This window comes from Apodemus sylvaticus, chromosome 8 (assembly GCF_947179515.1).
Source record: "Apodemus sylvaticus chromosome 8, mApoSyl1.1, whole genome shotgun sequence".
Taxonomy (NCBI): domain Eukaryota; kingdom Metazoa; phylum Chordata; class Mammalia; order Rodentia; family Muridae; genus Apodemus; species Apodemus sylvaticus.
The window spans coordinates 10,817,730-10,827,096 of NC_067479.1; the positions used below are offsets into that span (position 1 = coordinate 10,817,730).

General features: G+C 37.1%; 1 pseudogene; it reads right to left on the bottom strand.

Annotated features, from left to right (window-relative positions):
- Positions 1-3,237: 3,237 nt before the first annotated feature.
- LOC127691139 (mortality factor 4-like protein 1) lies at positions 3,238-8,061 on the bottom strand (annotated as a pseudogene).
- Between the last annotated feature and the right edge of the window lie 1,306 nt (positions 8,062-9,367).

Genomic DNA, 9,367 nt, shown 5'->3' on the forward strand with positions numbered 1-9,367 from the left:
GAGACTCCATGTAGCATTTGATCTCAGGGGGCACTGGTTACTTTCTTAAATATTGTCTTTGCTAGTTCTACGCATTTACCTTTAAATTTATGGTTTCATTTTTTGAGCAACATTGCATTGTGAATGTGTATGTAACACGTTTTATTACACAATTCATTTGTTGTAGTATGTCTAGGTTCCTGTCCCAGATCTGGTGAACATTAACAGAAATTCACAGAGCAGATACTCATTTTCCCAGTTTTTCCATATGCCAGGAAGAACAGCTTGATTGAGAAGCTATTGCTAATAATCATTTATGAGATTTAGCTGTTTCTCAAGCTTGCATTCAGAGTTGAGCTCTCCTCTTGGCTCATGGGGCATGACTCTCCTGAAGTTAACAGAGACCTTGCTAATCATTTATTCCTGCCTTAGCATTTCTAGGTTTCACACAACAGTTACTTAGCAACAGCCAGGTAGGAACCTGGCTTGCTATAAAAGGGCTGTTTGGCCACTCTTGCTCTCTGACCCCTTCACTCTCTCTGGGTAGTCTACCCCCATCTCCTGTATTTCTCCGCTGGTACTCAATTCTCAACCACCCTTCTCATGCCCCCAAATAAACTTCAAATAATATACTAGGCTCATCTTACAGCTGGTACCTCAGTCTGGGGCTGCTTCACCATGGGTTGTCCAAGGCACCCCTTCCTGCGGTATCATATTACATTTTACAAAACATTTTGAACTGTAGATTTTCACAACATGGATGAAAAACCTCTCCACATCATAAAGTATGTATAAAAGAAAAATAATATCCCTTTTGTAAAATCAGAAAATCACTGCACTGCTTCTCTCATATTTAAGTCTCAAGAAGTGACTGAAACCAACCCATATCAATTAAAACTCACAGACACAGAAGGTAAGAAATTAATTTCTAACTTTCAAGAAAACAAACCTTTAAGAGTGGTGGATATCTTTTTACTAGTACAATGCCTTTTTTGAAGAATTGACATAAGTTCATATTCTAGATATTTATAAAAACTAATTCAGTATTACAAAAGCCTACAAAACTTCAGTATTTTGTTTTTGTATACAGTATTGCAATAAATTAAACAAACATGTTTAATAATGTTCTTATCATTTAATGTACTTGTGGCGATTTATTTATTGATGCAGTGGCCTTCTATATAAATATCTTAGATTCTACATCTGCTCTCACATGTTAAATGTACCCAGACATGCCAAATTCACTTCACTCTTCCCATTTCAGTAATGAAACTATTACTTGAAAAGCAAAGCATTTTCTTTCTTTTCCTTTTGTGATATCAGTATTTTCATTAACTTTGCTTTTAATAAGATATCTCTATAAGTGATTGCTCACACCTTAAGTTCTGATGATAGAATATATTAAAAATTAAAATTTAAGTTTCCCTTATCCACAAATATGTGTTCCTATAACCAGGTAGATTTCTGAAACTGAAGAATACTGAATCATATGCACTTATATTTATATGGAGAGAAGCAAAAAATTTCATGTATTTACAGGAAGAGATTAATAATATCTTAAAAATAAAAACAAACTCTTCTAGCAACATATTGATGCTAGTATAATTGATCTAATAAGGTAGACAATGCCAGATGAGAATGATACAGACAAATATGAAACATGATGATGAGAAGATTCCATAATAGTAAATGCACAATATATAAATCTTCCAAATAATACTTTCTGCCTGCACAAGGAATTTAGAAGCTTCATAAAGGAACTCTTAGATAATTTAGATAAACTAGAATTGTGAAACTGAGAGACACTACTTACTCCTTTTCTCCATATTAGAGAAAATTGTTCTCAAATAATTGGCATTCAGACATCCATTTGAGCTAAATTCAGCCTGAGATACTAGTTTTTATATGACATGTTTTCTCTAGTCTGTGTGAAGCGGCTTGATGTTTATAATTTATATAATACATACATACATACACATATAGCCACCTATAATATATATAGATATATGCATATACATACACGTTTTAATATTCTGACATCTGTCCTGTTCATAAAATCCTAGACTATAGGATTTAATATAGGTAGCTGTGTTGGTTTTAAATAAGTAGCTGTGCTGGTTTTGAGATGGAAGCCTGCCAAATGCACTTTTTAATGGTTGAGTAAGGCTAAAAGTGTTCACATCAATTTCCTTTTGCCACAAAATGATCTAGGTCATGACAAACCACAAACCAAGTTACTAGACCATTACTAAACTACCATCACATAAGGATAAGTTAGTATGTTTGACCTTTTAAAGCAAACTGTGAAATGTTCTTTTGATTAAAGTCTACAACAGTCCCTTGAGATCTCCAGTGCTGAATGCTAGGGATTTAACACAACACTGAGATCTTGGCAGATAAATATACCTTTACTCATAAGCTTTTCAACTCACACAGTTTTAAATTCTATTTCTCTACAGAATCACCATTCTGGGCTTAGTTTTATTTTGAAGGCAGTTGCATTCTTTCCAAGGTGAAGACTCATGACCAGGAAACAAATTTAATGGAAGAAAGAAAAGGCTTTATTCTTTCTGAGAAAATTAGCTCTTTAAGAATAAATACTCCAATTTATCCTTTCAAACTAGGATTCTAACCAATTTTCAATACTTTTATGAATTCTCTGTAGGGTATTACTCTTTCCTTTTTATTTTATTTTATAATCCATAATCCAATAAAACTTTCAACACTCTAATTATTTATGCTGCTTGACCTTATATTTACTTTTTGTGATATTAGAAGAAAAAGTTATTGAAGATCTGAAAGACAAGTCCTACAAGTTTGATTTTTCCATAAAACTATAGTTACATGATGCATTGTATCTTTCAAGTTAAAATGTTTATTAGACACAAATACAAAATATATGAAAACAAGGCACAAGTTTTTAACTATTGAACAAAGATAAAATACCTAATGAAAAATAAAACATGGAGACTTGCAAACATTGGGCTCTTTAAACCATTTTAAAAATGAGCACAGGTAGATGAGTGTTCAGTTATATACACTGAAGTGAACCTTGGCACTAACAATAACGCAGTTTCTCACAGAACATTAACACATATTATAAATGCCCATAGTGTCAAAGGAACAGAACCACCAGCACTCAAAAGCAGCTCTGTCAACTAGGCAATAAAACACTCTATAGCACATCTCTCTGTTGTCCACCACTAAATAAATTGGTAGAAACTTTGAAATGAGAAAAGAAAGAAGGAGCAGTTACCCTCACGCAGCTTTCCAATGGTACTCAGGAGGAGCCAGGTTATAATGGCTGGCACTAAAAAATGTTGGAGAATTCCTTACCATTCTTCACCAGGTACTTGAGGAAATCATGTAGATAGTTCAGTTGTAAAAGAAGGGTCTTCTCATTTATAGGTAAATAGGCCAACAACATTCCAATTTGCACAGATAAACATGGCACTCCATTTACCTGGGGTATGGATGTATGGGGTAATCTGCAAGAAATTTTACATACTGTGGTCTCCCAAATTTGTAGCATAGCTGAGTACTGTGAAATTGAATTACTTTATCCCTTTAACCCTTTATCCCTTCCACTGCTTCAATAACAACATACTCCTTATTATCTGTATTTTTTTCAAGATTTCTTTTTACTTGCATAATCTTCAAAAATTGAATCTCCGTTCTTCTTAGTAAGAACATAGAAAAGTCACTTTTGTCTGCTGAGCGATTCCTAATCATCCACAAGCCCTGGTTTCAGCTCTTTGGGAATCTTTACTAACTTCAGTTCTGTTCCTGAATGTTTCTCTATTTTCAATTATAGGGTCTACACTTTTCGTCCTAGGAGGCTGAGTTGTCTCACTGGTTCTGCCCTGAGCCTGTAGAAGTCATATCCACACTTTATAAGTTGATATTAATTTGCATGTAGAACTTCTCTGCTGTGCTTATAAACATGGTTTTCTTCGACTCTGTGATAACCAGTGGCTCTTATAAGTGCCTTTCTCTTCTTGCACCATGATCCTTTAGCTTTAGAAATATCAGATGACAACAGTAGTCTCATTTAGGATTGAAATTCTTTCATGTCCTATTTTCTGCACCTTGATCAAGTGTACTACTTTATGGTATTCACCAACCAATGCAGAAAGAAAGATCAGGTTTGACTAATGCACTTAACTATAGGACATAAAAATAAGTCATTATGGGTGAGTTTACTACTACGTCCATTTGACAGAGTAATAGGAATAGGTTCTTACCTAAGGCTTATGAATTGTCTTGGCCCAACAACAGTTTCTGGTTTATTGGTTTAATCTTGTGGATTAGGGTTTAAATTCAATCTGAGAGTAATTGGCAGTCTAATGACACATGTGGCAATGGAAAAAAGAAAGGATTTTCAATAAATGGTGCTGGTCTAACTGGATATCTAGGAATAGAAGAATGAAAATATTTCAATATTTGTTATCTTGCACAAAACTCAAGTCCAGTTGGATCAAGGAACTCAACATAAAATAGGATAAATAAATCTCATAGGAAAAAAAGTGAGAAATACCCTTGAATGTGCTGGTATAGGAAGCAATTTCCTGAACAGAACACCAATGGCTCATGCTCTGAGATCCACAATTGTCAAGCGAGACCTCATGGAACTGAAAGTTTCTGTAAGACAAAGGACACTGTCAATACGACAAAATGGCAGCCTACAGATTGGGAATTGATCTTCACTAACCCTGCATCTGACAAAGGGCTAATATGCAAAATTCATAAAAATCTTCATAAGTAGGATACCAAAACACAAATAATCCAATTAAAAAAATGGCATCCAGATCTAAACAGAATTCTGAGCAAATGTTCAAGAAGCACTTAAAGTAATGGTCAAAGTCCTTAGTTATCAGGGAAATGCAAACCAACATGACTGGGAAGTTCTGTTTTGTACCCATCAGAATGACTATGGTAGCACATGCTGGCGAGGAAGTGAAGCAAGGGGAACAGTGCTTCAGTACTGGTGGGAGGGAAAACATGTACAACCACTCTGGAGATTGATCTGGCTGTCTCTCAGAAAACTGGGCATAGTTCTACCTCAAGACACAGCTATACCACTTGAAGCATATACCCAAAGATGATTCACCATCCCACAAAGATCTCTGAATCTTAAGTGAGAGGATTTGATAAAGACATTCCCATAAGACTGAGTGCTCTGAAGTCTCTCACTCTCTAATGTTGTAGATCTTTATATTAGTTTCTATCTGTTGCTAGAAGACACTTCTTTATTGGGGTTTGAGATACTCTTTCTTATACTAGTATATAAATGTGTTAGTAGGAGGTAACCGGTGTTGCATTCTGTAACTGCCAGCAGCTACTGCTATCTGGGTTCCTGTAACAGAAGCTGAGGGATGGATGGGGAATTGGCAAAAAGAAACAAGGGCCAGGGCAAGGGTTAGGGCGAAGTTTTTAATGGAAGTTAGGCCATATATCAGCTTGGGCAAGCCCCTCCTCCCAGAACCCTGGGTGAGTTCCTGGAACTGTTCTGGCTGTTCCTTGGCTCCACTGTCGGCAGGTGGTCTGCTGGGAAATGTGGCAGGTGGTCTGCTGGGAAAAGTCTGCCAGATCCACAGATACACCAAGTGGTGGCTCCCAGGTGAAAGCAGAAAGCTGTATCATTCTATAAGAACAAAAGGCCAGGGACATTCATGGGCTGAGAACTAATGAGTAAAGCAGAGCCAAATAACCCTATTAAAAATTGGGTTACAGAGCTAAACAAAGAATGTTCACATGAAGAACTTGGAATGGCTGAGAAGCACCTTAAGAAATGTTCAACATCATTAGTCATTAGGGAAATGCAAATCAAAACAACCCTGAGATTTCACCTTCCACCAGATAGAATGGCTAAGATTAAAAACTCAGGAGCCAGTAGGTGTTGGCAAGGATATGGAGAAAGAGGAACACTCCTCCACTGCTGTTGGGAATGCAAGTAGGTAAAACCACTTTGGAAATGAATCTGGCTGTTCCACAGAAAACTGGGCATAACACTTCTGGAGGACCCTGCAATACCACTCCTGGGCATATACCCAGAGGATTCCCCAAAATGCACTAAGGACACATGCTCCACTATGTTCATAGCAGCCCTATTTATAATAGCCAGAAGCTGGAAAGAACCTAGATGTCCCTCAATGGAGGAATGGATACAGAAACTGTAGTATATTTACACAATGGAATGCTATTCAACAATTAAAAACAATGCATTCATGAAATTCTTAGGTAAATGGTTGGATCTGGAAAAAAATCTTCCTAAGTCAGGTAACCCAGTCACAAAAGAATGCACATGAAATATAGTCACTGATAAGTGGATATTAACTCAGAAACTCTGAAAACACAAGACACAATTCACATATCAAATGACTACCAAGAAGAAGGAAGGAGAGGTCCCTGATCCTGAAAAGGCTTGTTCCAGCATTATAGGGGAACACCAGGACAGAGAAGTAGGAGGGGGTTGATGGGAGAATGGACAGAGGGAAGAGGGCTTAGGGAACTTATGGGGAGGGGGGGAACAGGGAAAGGGAACATCATTTGGAATGTAAACATAGAATATAGAAAATAAATTTAAAAAAATTTTTAAAAAGCCCAGCTCAAATGCTGGGGGAGGGGAACAAATTGACATGTTCTTTTTATCAGACTTAAAGTGTCTTTTCTCATAGCTGCATATTTATTTATTCTCAGGTTCTTGGCTGCTTTAGTAATGCCATACATGGGTTCTATCTCATGCAGTGGGCCTTACATCTAAAGGACAGTTAACTATTATCAGGACATTTCTGTCACTATCATGTTTGTATATCTTGTAGCCAGGTTACTATTGTAGAATGGAGTGTTTGAAACTATGTGATATTCGAGATTACTTGTATCCTCTGGTAACAAAATAAGTCCCGGCATCATGAATTTTAGTTAGTAGGACTGAAGCTTCTATTTGGATACTTTTTTTGTCTTATTTTTTCAGATTAGATGACAAGTAGGTTGTGTCTTCAGCAATAGGGCCTTCTGTCATGTTATAGAAGCTAACCAATTGCCTTAACATTGGTCTGTGATGTTTGGGGGCATCTATGGAACCCACAAGGCTAACGACTAAAGGAGATGTGACCCATTCCTGGCACCAGACATTTTACTTGGTAGAGCAAGATGTTTGATTGGGGTACCATCTCCCCATTGTATTTAAATTCTTCTCAAATACATGTTCATTTTAGGAAGCTTATACAGCAGTAGGTTCCCTTAGCAGTTTCCAAAAGCCCTTTTCTCACTTTCAAGTTTCCTTCTTTAGAATTCTCCTATTCTAGTCCCTTCTCTATTTATTCTATACCCCTTTCTTGGATAACTCTTTTTACTCAGTTCCTCATTAGCTACCTAACCTTCCTGGTTATTCAAGTAGAGACACACATATTTAAAGCTTAAAGCTAATGTCTACATATAAGAGAAAACAGGCAACATTAATCTTTTGGGGATTGGGTAATATCACTTAGGATTATCCTTTCTAGCTTTGTGCAATTTACTTGCAAATTTCACTTTCCTTAATAGCTGAGTAATATTCCATCGTGTAAATGTACATTTCCATTATCTATCTATTCATCAGTAGATAGACATCTAGGTTTTTCCAATTTCTGGCTACTATGAACTGACCAGCACTAACAAGGGGGAGCATGTATCCTTATAGTAGATATAAAGTTCTGTGATGCCTTAGAGTGACATAGCTGAATCTTGTGGTATATTTGTCTTCAACTTTTTAAGGAACCTCAACACTAATTTCATGTGTGACATGAGGACCATGACACAAGAAGAACTGGCTCAGATATGGCAAAGCAGAGCAAGCTCAAATGTCAGAAATCTCAGAGCTCAAGACAAGCAGGACTAGAGTTAGCTCCCCCAGGTACTATGTCTGCCATGGGGCATGTAACCATGACTCCCAACTAGGTGATTACAAGCAGTCAGTCTCATAGTTCAGCATGTGGAATATTTCCTCCCCAAAATAGAGCATCAGCAGCATCTTGACCTCAGCCAATAGAATGTATTTACCTCCCAAATCCCATCCCACTCCCCAAGGTTCATATCATCCATGTCCACATGGAATAAAGTGCACAATTTATTTCACCAAGGATCATCTGAGACTAGCTCTGTTTACTGAGCTGTAACAAACACAGGGAATGCTCTCTCACCTATAAGCCCACACATCCATGGATTTTCGACTTACCTGCCTGACCAGGCTCCTGTCACTTGCAGATGCTCTTATTAGAGCGAGCATAGGTCACCTGAACCTCCTACTCCTGTTTTAAGAATCCTCCTTTTAAGAATGCCCTTTTTAAGCTTTCCTGTCCAGACTGGAGCTCCATGGACACTCTTCATTCTGGACTCTGCTTCACCCTCCTTATCCTGGAGTACAGCAACATCTGATGACCGAGAGGGAAGAGGTGGACTGCAGAACCCTTCTGTTCTGTATTTGTTCTGCCCTCTCTGAGACAGTTGTGGGCACCCCACCTGGAGATGTAGATCAGGGAACCATGGTTTCCATAAAAGCTGCACTACTTTCCATTCCTACTAACAATAGATAATTGTTTCCCTTTCCCCACATTCTAGTCAGTACACGTTGTCATTTGTTTTATTGACTTTTGGCCATTCTGACTGAGGTATTGTAATTCCATTAAAATTTTTATATACGTGTATATACGTGTTTTGGGAAGATTCTTCCATAGTAAGTTTTCATATAATTTAAAATATGTCTTTAATATTAGTTACTCTTCCCTGCATTCCCTCATCTATCCCACCTTCCCATCCTCTTCCACATTAAGCATACTTAAAATTCACTAATATAGTGAAGTAATGATATACTCCTATGCCATTTCTTGAGAATGTGATTATTCTAGGTTTGAAAAGACATAATATGAAACTTTACTGACTTGACTTCAAATAACTAATATCACATATAAAAATCATATGAACATGTGAAGTTATACCTATAAATATGTGTGCCCTCATACAGGTAACATCCCTCATAGGAATGAGTCTATGTAGTCCTATTATGTTTGGAATTTAATTTCAACCGATGGAAAGTAATGTTTGCAACCAGTTTCTACCTTCCCCCCATGGCAATTCAGACTATTTCCTTACCTTTTTGTAACAGTTTTGTTACATAGTCAAAAGTGGCCTTGACTTTGTAATTCTACTGCCTTGGTCTTTTAAATGCTGAGAGTATAGGTGTGTGCCACTACTCATCTGACATTTTATTGTTCATGTATGTTTGCATATGTGTGTGTTTCTTTCTTTATATGCATGTTTGTGTTATAAAAATTGTTTAAATTCTAGACCGTGGTTTCTACCCTGCCTTGGTCATTGAGTTCCCAGATAAAAAACACACAGAGCCTTTATA